The sequence below is a fragment of the Triturus cristatus genome, chromosome 5_1, assembly GCF_964204655.1.
Source record: "Triturus cristatus chromosome 5_1, aTriCri1.1, whole genome shotgun sequence".
Taxonomy (NCBI): domain Eukaryota; kingdom Metazoa; phylum Chordata; class Amphibia; order Caudata; family Salamandridae; genus Triturus; species Triturus cristatus.
Genome location: NC_140587.1, coordinates 566,232,569 through 566,243,673, shown reverse-complemented (window position 1 = coordinate 566,243,673; position 11,105 = coordinate 566,232,569).

Here is an 11,105-nt window from a genome sequence, read left to right as displayed (position 1 = left end):
ATGGCTTGGGATAAAGAGGGTGGTGCCCACTGCTCTAAGTTACTATGAGCATTCCAAGAATGTTACAGTGATCCGCCTCTATGAAATAGAACTAAATGTGAGCACTTGGTGAAAATAAAAAGATAACAAATGTTGACCAAAGTAGAGTATTTTCTAAAAATAAAACACTGCCAGAAAAGTGATGGTGAGTGGTCTAGACCACCAATCTAACAGCATATTAACAGTGAGATTTTGGAGACCATCACTGTCTATTGCCACTGCCATGGCTGGGCCAGTGGAATGCAGTGACGTGCACCTTCTTGTTGAATATTCAGGGCCATAAATGAGATCTGACCAATTTATCGCTGACTCCATGATGTCAGAAAGAAAGTACAAAAGGATGGGAGGAATAATTTAACCCAAAGGGGTACATAGAGTGTGCTCAAGAGTTTACAAATGGTAAAAGATCTCTGATAAAGTCCTACAAGAGATCTTTGACACTTACGGCCTGATTACAATCTTGGTGAATGAGATACTTTGTCACAAACATGACGGATATCTTGTCTGCCGTATTACAAGTTCCACATGGAATTGGAACTTGGTAGACGGGATATCCATTTGTGACAAAGTAACCCTGTCTGACAAGATTGTAATCATGCCTTAAGACCTAGAAAGATTGACTCTGTGATCCAAGACATTGAAGTCAAAGTGTCTTGTAAAAGTGTTGAGGCTGGAGCTGTCTCAGAGAAAGATGAGACCAGACTGGGTGCACTGGAGAAGAACAAGTTAATAGTGGATAGATATTTACACCATTCCTGTATATTCCAGCCCTGTGCTGTAAAAAAACTATTTCAGAATGAAACTATGACTTGAAACATTGGATAGTGATTTGAGCATCATTAATTTAGTATGATTTTCTCGGTCAATTCTTGCTTATTCGATAATACATACTTAAGAAACACGACTAACAGCGTGACTTGTAAAACACATGAGAGTTTAATCTGCATCGTAAAAGCATGCAGTATGATTGCAAACCAGATCGAGATGAAAATTATTGAGAGAGCGGGAAAATAGATAATGTTAATGAATTCACGATAAATAAATGTGCAATGAAAGCCTATAAATGGTACAAAGTGTGACGTAATGAAGTAGCCTTTAACAAATATGATAAATGAAAATGGTAGAATAATGTGCTCCTTTAGTAAGGAATATGGATTAACCTAAGTTGAAGATGGATAAAATGATTTCTGTTCTCGTGGCAGTACCATTATGAAAAGCTGCAATTTCGAAATGTCGAGAGAAAAATGTCTTTGCTCATTTAGAAAAGAATTTGCAAATGAATTAATGCTGGATAGAATACAAAATGGTGTTTAGAATATTGATTCCTATGAAGAGTATTAATTACAAATGAAGTAGCTTAATCATTGTTCATTTAAATACTTGAATCGTTCAGTAAAAAATTATATATTAGTAGGCTGTCGTGTAGGCCTCTGAATGGATTTTATCCATAAATTTCCTTCTACAAAGACTAGAATATGCTGATGTGACTTCATTACTTACTGTAAGACATCTTGCTAAAGTTTCTTTCTCTAGTGTTCGAATAAAGGACACCCTCTCTGCTAGTACAAAACTGTGTCGACTTTGTTGCAAACTCTGAAGAGAGCACCTGGGAATGGACATGATAAGAAACAAATGAATTTCCTTGTTCCGAGGAGAGATGAACTTGCACTTTTAGTAAAGTGATGAACATTGGACAATGGTATTACGTATAATTTCCTGATCGATTTGGTATGGTAGCGATCACCCCATTGACGGACCATAGACTTCAACCAATGGAAATCATGCAACCTGCGTAAAAGATACTTTTTTGGGATGAAATTATAAATAAACATGAAGTATAAATGCCTTGTGGAAAAGGACTGTTTGGCCATCTTTGAACTTCCTATATGCCTCGCATGCTGTCGGACTGAACTCTGATTTCCCTGAACGGAACTCTCCTGATTTCCTGCGCTTCGCCCGCTGGTGAAGTCGAGCAACACCTTTCAGCTGAAGGGTTGTATGACTCTGGCTATTGCACGCTGTGCTCTAGCGTTCTCTTTGGGCTCCCCTTGAGGCTCTGCAATCCTGATAATCTGCAACTGATTCTTGTTTTTTTAATGATTCATAACTGCATTCTGAAAATACATTTTTGTCATCTCTCTCTCCCTCTCCCTCTCACCAGGTATTTGTTTTGAAATGTATTTGACTCTAAACTGTGATGTATTATGAATTTACTGGTACTAAAACGATAATCGATATTAAATGATTTTAAATGTATTTTTGTGCCTTGATCATTTTGACATTTGGAGTTTAGATAAAGATTTGTTGATTATAACATTTATGTGTATGTCATTTTAGTGTCTAGTGATTGAATAATTTTATGTATGGTAAATAGCCACCTTGTTGTTCCAGGTCCTCCAAAAAAGGAGTGTCCATTCGTCTCTGAAATATCTTCGGAGGACCTTGATGTTTTGTGAAAAATAGATTATGATGTTGTAGAGTTTATATGGGCCAAACTCTGTGATTTGGTAGATGATATGGTAGCTTAGGTGAGTAAGATGTGGTTTTTTGATCAGTAAATAAAGGGTGAGGAGATAAAAACCCTTGTTCTCGCTGGATCAATAGACATACAAATGTAATTATTGGGGCTGCTTTCCCCAGTAAATAACAGTGAGTTAAGGTGGTAGTGCAGGCGTTATTCACAGACTTAAAAGAAAAGAATGGCCAATGTGAAAAATCAGTGGTGTTGAGCTCTTATGGCTGATGACAATTACGATATGCATGATGAATAAAAATAGTAAAACTTATGTTTAAAACTGTATTCTCTGGGTTCAAAGCCGCAATGATTGCCTGCCTACAGGTCCGAGCTCCAAGTCTGTTTCATTCTGGCCTCAATTTTAGTCTACGCTGAGTCAGGAGAGCGGGGCAGTGGCATGTAACATGCTCCATAGATTCCACCGAGGCCCCACAACCCCTACACTGTTGGTTAATTCTGTGACTTGGTAGATGATATGGTAGCTTAGGTGAGTAAGATGTGGTTTTTTGATCAGTAAATAAAGGGTGAGGAGATAAAACCCTTGTTCTCGCTGGATCAATAGACATACAAATGTAATTATTGGGGCTGCTTTCCCCAGTAAATAACAGTGAGTTAAAGGTGGTAGTGCAGACGTTTTTCACAGACTTAAAAGAAAAGAATGGCCAATGTGAAAAATCAGTGGTGTTGAGCTCTTATGGCTGATGACAAGAGGCCAAGAAACAGCAAAAATAGAAAGGGTCTCAGTTTTGAAGAAACCGGATTCCATGTATAAATGAGATTGCATTCAGTTTGCAGCTGTTTGTCAAAAGAAAGTGTCTCACTTGGACCAGTGAATCATTTTTTCCTGACATAATCTCTAATGACTAAAAAGGTTTTTCGGTATCAAGAAAGTGCTAAAAACGTTAGGACTCATTGCATCAAATCGGTGCGGTTCTTGGCTAAAAGTTACATGCAGGGGCAAGTATTTTTTTCACAGAGGCCCTAAAACCTTCTAATTAGAAGCAAGAAGGGGTCAGGAGTGAAACTGGAGCCCACTGTCTTTTGTGTAGCCATTAGATGATTTGGAAATTGTGATTGTGTGAAAGTCTTGTTGGAGCTGCCCTCAAATAAGTAAAGGGTGAGGAGATAAAAACCCTTGTTCTCCCTGAATCAGTTTTCTGATGGCATTATCAGATGGTTTATTTGACTAAAAATACTAGGTAAGGAAGAGATGAGGTTAAAGGTAATAGTTAGTGACGTTTTACACTGAAGAGTTTAAAATAATGGTAAGGGTTGATTAATCGAGACATTTTAAATTGGACTTGTGTCCGACTACAGACAACTTTTGTTCTATGTTTGTCTCATGTCGTTGACCTTGATGGAAGTAAACGGGCTGTTGTGGCCTAAAATCACGGGATAAAGCCTAAGAGCGGTCATAGTGTGGCATACACTGAGCGTGTTTTGTCTGCTGTGTAAGTAAGTACTGTGCAAAAGGCGTTGCCAGTGCTAACATAAGGAAACTTGAAGTGTGACAAGTGAAAATTGTTGAGGTTTCTTCAGAAAGATGCATTTGGGAAATCTCGAAGATTTTGACTTAGTTAGGTCAAAATCGCTCTGGTCGAAATTTTCCTGGAAGTGAGAGAAAATTCTTGGAGTGTATGGTTGACAAAGTTGTTTTATGTTTATCCAAACCTAGGCACACATCAAGGTAAATCAACAGTATGTATATTCACTGCAAAAGATCAACAACATCAAAACAATGATCCATAAACATATAAGTGCGATGTTTCCTTGTCTTTAATTGAGTTTTCATTAAGCCAAAACAGAACCAGCCGACACGTGTTTTGTCGCATGTGGAAATAGTTCCACGACTTCCTCAGGGCTGGAAAAGATACAAAGAGACATATTTCTAGTGTGATGTACAAGAGAGATAAACGGACGTGTCCACATTTGTTTGTGACTTTATGCTACCAGTGGGAACCCTACTCACCGAGAGATAGTGCGAGAACATAAAAAAATTCCAAGATTGGCAAATAAGTGTGTTTCATTGGAGATCACAGACCCTTAAAAGTGACATAGTGAATGGTGCCTATGTAATACAATGTATTTACAAATGTCCTACTCATCATCACTACATGAAAGTCAACTAGCTAATATAAAAAAAAAATGTACTGTACAAGTCGCTAGAATACATCCTTAAAGCAAAGAAGAGATTGCTGTATACCTGAATGGTGAAGATAAGGTATTTGCAATCTAATGTAATGTAAGTAAAAAAGAGAGGAAAACGAAGGAGAAAAAGAAAGAACCATGAGCATCATGGCTCCAACTCATAAGAACCAATAGAAAATATTTGTAGTTAGATAGTGGTTGAGAAAAAAAGGGCACAGAAGGACAAGGAAGTGCTTACCGCAAAGCCGGTGTTAATTCCAACCCGGCTGGGCTAGCTACTAAGAGTAGTTGGAATCTTTGTAAATAAAAACGTCTGTGGATAAAGTGAAAACAAGAAATAAATATACTGCTGTGTATAAAGAATGGTGTTACATAGTGCGCGGTGGAATATCTTGACGCGCAAAATAAGACAAAAAGTGCGCTTACCGCGCTGCCGGTTAAGTTATTCACCGGCTAACCCCAACGTGGTCCTGGAATAATGGACTCAATCTGCAATATCTATGGCACGAAAAGAGTGGATAAGGTTTACCATATGTGGGAGGGCAGGTTTGATATGCAGACGAGGAGGCTGTATATATTTTCCAAATGAAAGATTTTTATTTTTCTTAGTGGCAATGAGAGGTCGTGCATACACAGTTCCTTTTGGTTCTCCTCCTGTTGCTCCCTGAGCTGGACCCAAAGGTGATGTTGAACCCGAGGGGTAGGACTCCTCTTCGTCGCTCGTATCGATGTCTTCCCGGAGGCTCATAGGAGGAAAGAGAAAAGGAACCGTCAGTTCTGAGCTGGTTACAGTCTTTTGGGTATTTTACTATAACCGTCACCACACCCGGAAGTGCTCTCTCTCTGGTTCTCTTTCTTAAAGGTTGTGCGGGGAGGTGGACATAAATAAAACAAAAGAAAGGCAACAGAAAACAACTGTGACCTTATCGGGTTCGATATTTATGTGGTTTCTTTGCCTAAGAGGAACCGATAGCATCAGGATAGGTTTAGGGGTGCGCTGAGGTCGTTCTTCTCTATGGCCAAGATACGTTCTACTCAGTCTGAGGCTAGGGAGAAATATCTACGTGTCACACCTTTTCAGGCAAGTCCCCCCCTCTCCCCTCGCCCCCCCTGGATCCCTGGGGACGGTTTTACTCACAGGCTCCGCCGCAACTCTCCAGAGTTGCGGCCGCTCCCCAGCATCCTCCGTCGGACACCACCACTCCTCGCACCACTGCTCTTCCGGGTCTACGACGTCGCAGCCTTCCTTCCAAGCGTCCTGGTTTTCATCTTCGCCTTCCGCTGCCGTCGTACTGAGTCCACCTTCTCTCTGTTGCTCGTCGCGTCGTTCTCCGTCTTCTCTACCGCTGTTCTGCCACACCAGCTCTCCGCTACCGCCACCTTTCATTGGGTCTGGGATACAACTTCCTAGGTCAACCCCGCCTACTTCCGATGGCTCCCGGGTCTCCTTCTGTTGAGAGACAGGGGGGTTGCATGGGTAATGTAGTCTTTGGCAGTCCCGATTTCCTGTAATACCGGGAGGATGGCGTTGACTACGAAACAAACCCTCCCTGGGTGCTCTACAGGTATGTCCGTCCTGCGATTTCACACACCATCCTTTACGGGAATCACAAGTATACGCTTAAGCTGAATGTTTTGTGACTACTGGGATAAAACTGATGGTGAGACCCGTGACAAGGGTTGACAGGTTGTATTGGGAGTGTACCTATGAAAAAGAATCACCAGTGAATGAAACCACAATAAATGTGGTGATATGTGAGATGCAAATACTGGTGTCACATGGGGGTGGGTAACCTCAAATCCCGACAAGTAATGAAAAAGTGCATATCGCGCTGTTGATGAAGATGATCTGCGGTTAACAAAGCGAGGTTAAGCGGAATGTATCATGACCAATGGGACAAAACTGATGGTGAGACCCGTGGCATGAAATGACAAATTAAATGGGAGTGTACCTATCATAATAAATTCACAAGTGAATGTTACCACAATATATGTGATGATATGTTAGACGCAATTACTAGTATCACATGGGGGTAGGTGACCTCACAAACAGATCAGTAATGAACAATCGCTTACCGCGCTGTTGGTGAAGATAATCTCCTTTTGGCCAAGCGAGGTCCAGTAGTGTAGGACTCACCAGATTCGAAAATTTGTATAAGCAGTGACAAAGTACGAGAGAAATTTTTCTAAAATTTGATGGATAGTCAGATACAATAACTGTAGGTATTACGTGTGATAGTTACTGTGTAAAGATTAAGTATCCTGATGAGGGCGCCGTGAGGGTGATCAGAGTTAGAGGGCAAAATTTTGCTGGAAGTGAGAGAAAATTCTCGGAGTGTATGGTTCTATTGTTTTCTTTTATTGGAGGAGACAACGTTGTTTTATGCAGTGGCGTAGCTGAGGGGGGGGGGGGGGGTGGGGGCGGTCCGCCCCAGGCGGCACTATTTTGGGGCGGACAAAGGCGTTCAGATAAGGCTCGGCTTGCTTTCGTGGATGTTCGGGCATGGGCAGAGAAGGAATAGGACTCGGGCAATGTCCTCTTCTTTTTTGTGCTTGCAGCTGCCCCCCATCTTCCTATTATTCCCTCTCTTTCTGTCTTTCTCCTCTCTTACTGAAACACGGAACTTGAAGAAACGGTTCACAACCTCTCTTTCCTTCTTTCAGTTAGTTGCTTCCCTGTGAAATGGATCCAAAAAAGAAAAACGCTCTTGCGGGAAATGCCCTTTTTCTGACATTTTTCAATTCCAAAGTGCAGCAGGATGGAGAGAAATAGAAGGTTTTAAATATGAAAAATAAGTACATAACTAAATAAAACAAGACTGGTTGCAAAGTGGCCAGATTGGTTTTATTCACATCCAAATACATGAGCCTCACTTTACAGAGTTTGCCAGTGAAGCGCTACTTTTGTTTTCTAGTCTTTCTTTGAACAGCATTGCTGTCCCCAGGTGGGAAAGTGTACCATTCCTGGAGGGACTGCAATACCTGGTTGTGTACCATGGCTCTGTGTTTATGGATGTGGTCTTTTTAAACCATACTGCTTACGTTTTGTAAGGATATAAGCAATGGGCATTGAAACGGTTCCCTTCAGGGCCCTGTAGTCATGTCCTTAACTTTTCAGGTAAAACCACTCACTGATTTCTGAATAGTGAGTGAGAGATCGTTAAGGTAACCATGTTGTTTCTGCTTACTTTTCACATGCTTTGCTTAATATTGCATTCCCTATGCGTGTTTGCTTTTTAGGCAGCATATTACTCTTATCAAGTGCATAATTTGAATTGAGCCACATCCAAGTGTTTATAGCGGGCACAATTAGGTGGTAGCTGAAGGCAGTGCGAGTTTCTCTCAGTGGGGCAGTATGGTGTTCAGTGGGGGAGAGGATGTGGCACTATGGCTAGAGCTGTCGAATTTGGAACTGGGGAACCAGGTTCAGCCTTCATGACCAGTCCACCAGACCACTCTACTGAGGGAGCACATTCCCATGCCTGACCTTAGAAGGGCCCACTAGACCTTAGAAGGCTTGATGTCTTAGCACAAGCAGGTGTACCCTAGTGGTGTCAATTGTGAGTTAACCTTGAAGGCCTGTCCACCACAATCCATACTTAAGTTCATCTCCAGTCTTGCGGGCAGGCCTAAGAAGCAGCACACCCTAGAGCAACAGTGATCCAGTCACTGTGACTCTGTCACTGAGGTCGCATGAACCTTGAGCAGGTTAGGGCAGTGCGAACGGTGTGACCGCACTGGGTACCTATTTCGGGTGGGTGCGTAGTGTTTGCAAGTATATTATGGTTTAAAAAAAACTTGCTGCCTCCTTCTTGGCCTCCAGCAATTTTTAGAAACAATAAAAATGTCATGATAACTTCGGTGATTAATGTTCTTCCTAGAGAGAGATCTGAGTTTTGTCTAGTGGACTCCTGGAAAGATAGCACAGAGGGTTAATGTGCCTGCTGCAAAGAACACGTACCATGCAGATCACCAAGTGCACTGCTTTATTGGGAGGACCATGATGAATGGTCATTTAATGTCAGCTGTAGATGATGGATCCCTTAACAGTGTCATGTATGTGCATGTTTGCATTGTGCTGAGGGGATTACCAGGTAATTGTTCACGCAGCTCTCTGATGGATGTCATATGCGTTTTTTCTGAGTCCCCTGATAGATCATGTGTGTTCTCTTTTGTACTGCCAGTCACTGCCAGTCACCGGTGTATTCAACTGTGTAGCCTTGGACTGTGTCATGTATGTGCATGTAACTTGCATGATTGAGGTAACTATTAGCGGCGATACTATGTGTCTCTCGGTCCTCTTTCAAGTGCTTGCCGTCTTTTTTCCCCAGCAACCCCTGCCCCAAGGGGCGCCACAAGCTCCAGCTACACCTCTGCCACTCATGTTGGTGGGGGAATAGCACACTCTGCAGGGGATGTGCGTGGCACAGCATGTGCGACCAAAGAGGCATCTCCCACATCCAGAGGCAGGATGTGCCCTGCTGGGCTGACGTGCTGGACCAAGAGCAGGACCTGCTGGGATACAGGTGGCAGCAACAGGCAAGTGATGTTTAACATTTTTTTATTTTATTTTCATTACTTCACAGGCGGCATTAGATTGCAAGCAAGGCGTTTATATGTGTGTGTGTGTGTCTATATATATATATTGTTTATATTATTGATATCTGTTCATAACATGTATTTATTATGATTCTCAATTTTTCTAATCATGTTAACACAATACTATGGGCTTCTGATATGAAATCTGTTGTCTTATATTCCACCGTACCTATCCAGTATGTCTTTCAGCTCTATCATGTGAGGGAGTGTCTCATTTAACTTCACCTGGGTATTATAAAATGTGGTCATGAAGATCTAGCGCGTTATGTGATCAAGACTGTGGTGACATATTTGAAACGCGTTATGCTGGGCACTTGCCTTTGTATCTGAATTCGATGCCATTGATATTGGAATAAAGCACTTTCATTTTGCAACGCACGCTGTGGTTCGTACCTAATTTTCACCAGATCGTCGGTGGTACAGGAGTGTGGTTTATATATATTATCTACTGGCGGTCGCCAGTAGATAGTTATAGTTAGGACCGTGTTTCCATAGGAAATCTGCAACATTCTATTTAGAATAACTTTGGCGCCGGTTGACGAATCCTGTCGAAATTTTCACAATAGGTGGGGCGGTCCGCTCCGCTCCTACCCTGAAAGTCTCGGGGGGATTCGTCAAGCGGGGGCTGAGAAAAAGGGGGGTCCCAAAACGCGTTTTCCCCATGCAATTTTCCATAGGGACCTTTAGTCCAAGGTACAGCCCGAACGGCTGAACAGAATTAATTGAAATTTGGCAAAGAGGTAGTCCTCAGGTCAGGCATGTGCCTTTTGCATATATGGTGTCAATCTGTTCAGTAGTTCCTGAGAAAATCAAAAGTAAAATCACATACATATCTGGGCGGAGCCTAACCACACATCTCATCGTGAGATCTGATTGGCTGTCAGTACTTCATCCAAGAAGTGTTGGCAGCCATCTTGGGACCAATATACATGATAGCACCTCATTAAAAAGCATTGCAGTTAATAGAAGGTTTTAAGACTTTAGTTACATTATAAATCATTTGTTGATGGTACCATACTCATTTTAGGAATTGTGGTGTGTTCTAAGGTGATTTTACCATGTGAAAAAGCCTTCTGCTGTGATATCACGAACCATGTTTGAGAGAAAACTATTTTCTCATACTTTTCCCACAGAGGTTTGGAAGGTGATCTATAAGCTAAACTGAGAGCATATTTTCTGTAAATTCACATTATCTTTCTCAGTCATGTAACAATGAAGTCTGACATTCTCAGTAAAACATGTACATCCAACAAGGGCAGAGACTGTCAGTTGATTCCTTTGTGTTCTACTGCAGCTTCCCAGAGTGCTCTAAAGAACAACTAGAGCGCTAACAGTCTTACTTATGACAAAAGTATGGCACACCTGAATCCATCTTGATTGGAATAAAGTGGTAACACTTAAAACATTTAATTTACAAAGGAACAAAATGAGGGGGTTCATTTTGCCATATAAATTATGATTAGTGCTGCAGAAAAAAAAACTAGGGCACATTTTGACTTCTGAAATCCTCTTTTATTTCATAAAAACATTCTGACATGCAGACTGAAACATGCACTTTGAATACCAGCAGCAGACTTGCCTGGCGAGCAGTAGCTTTACTACAGTGATCTAATGAGCAACTAGAGTGCTAACATTCAGAATTTATGGAAAATGTGTGACACATCTGAATGCCTTCTTGATGGAATCAAAGTAAAAAACTGAAAGTATTTCCTACTGAGGAGACTGCAGTAAATGAGGAAATTAGGAAACTTCATAACAAATAAATCTCCCAAGATGGCCACCAGAGACAAAAGAGCCCGAATGT